The sequence below is a fragment of the Poecilia latipinna genome, unplaced genomic scaffold (genome assembly GCF_001443285.1).
Source record: "Poecilia latipinna isolate Pla-1442-1.1 unplaced genomic scaffold, P_latipinna-1.0 Scaffold233, whole genome shotgun sequence".
NCBI classification, from domain to species: Eukaryota; Metazoa; Chordata; class Actinopteri; order Cyprinodontiformes; family Poeciliidae; genus Poecilia; species Poecilia latipinna.
In genome coordinates this window covers 216,883-218,035 of record NW_015112849.1, presented here as the reverse complement: position 1 = coordinate 218,035, position 1,153 = coordinate 216,883, and the positions used below count along the sequence as shown (strand labels likewise).

Below are 1,153 nucleotides of genomic sequence, written 5' to 3'. Positions count from 1 at the left end.
ACCAGAGAAGGGAAAAGTTATTTGGCCCTCAAAGGAAAAAGTTTGGGGACCCCTGGTTTAGGCTCTCTGTAAGAGCGGGAGCTTAAATCCCCATTAGCACTGTTCATCCAGAGCCCCCATAAGGGCGCTGCAAGTCAGGTTTCTACTTGCTGTATGTTCAACCACTTAAAAGCGCCCCCATAAGGGCGCTGCAAGTCAGGTTTCTACTTGCTGTATGTTCAACCACTTAAAAGCGCCCCCATAAGGGCGCTGCAAGTCAGGTTTCTACTTGCCAAATAAAACACTGAAAGTGAGTTTCATTTTTCCCCCCTATTAGAGTGAATGCTTCATGCATCTAAAGTTGCATTTTACATGGGGGTTTGAAGCAACTATCCAAAAATGTATTAATGTTCTGGAAAAAAAGAGGAACTGCCTTTTACTGTCGCTCCAAAGGAAGCTACAGATCAGAAGCCAACTTCGATGCTGTCTGGTTATCCCTCCTGTTTTGTAGGAGCGGGTGTATAAGCAATTAAATACATTTAAAAAATCCACCATTTACATAAATTACATAATTTTCCCGTTTTAAATTTAGCATTACTTCTTTTTGTCATGTTGCTAAACACTCGACTGTAACTTACGAAGCTTTTCTGCTCTTAGAAACTGTTGTTTGCTTTAAATGCACAATGACAAGTGAGACAAATACCATAAACAACCGGAAGGAAGGACACCGACAGTGGAGGAAGAGAGGTCCGAGGGGATTTATGGTTGTCAACCAGCGGACATTTACCCACCAGTGGATGTTCAGTCCAGCAGCAGCTCCTCTCTGTCGTCTCCCCTTCGACACTGACCCAATGTTTGCAGCTGAGAGGGGATTTATAAAATGGCGCCGTGTGTCGAGCGCCAATCAGATGCTACTACGTAGTTATATGTTGCATTCAACTACAACTAGGAATTCTAATACTGTGAAACGAGCAAACATCCACTTTAAATCAAAATTTTTACATAATCAGTTTACTGATTGTTTTTTTTAAATTTCCATTTATTAGTTTCGTGTATGTTCAGCAAAGTTAATTTTCTACATGCCGTTAAACTAGAGAGCGAATCCAAGTTGTTGTAAGTTTCCTGTTTCTGATTTTATTTGAACTCAACATGAATGGTTGCGTTCGAGTCCACA

The 1,153-nt window shown here is 41.1% G+C and overlaps 1 protein-coding gene across 2 annotated transcripts in view; it reads right to left on the bottom strand.

Annotated features, from left to right (window-relative positions):
* Positions 1-1,153, bottom strand: part of LOC106947301 (protein FAM111B-like) — a 17,968-nt gene that overhangs the window by 13,666 nt on the left and 3,149 nt on the right. Inside the window, exon 1 of one of the 2 annotated variants that reach the window (XM_015032198.1) lies at positions 771-914. The exons of the other annotated variant lie outside the window; for it this stretch is intronic. The gene's annotated coding sequence lies outside the window, so the exon portion shown is untranslated. Of the gene's footprint in view, positions 1-770; positions 915-1,153 lie in introns of those variants that run through there. 2 annotated transcript variants of the gene reach the window in all.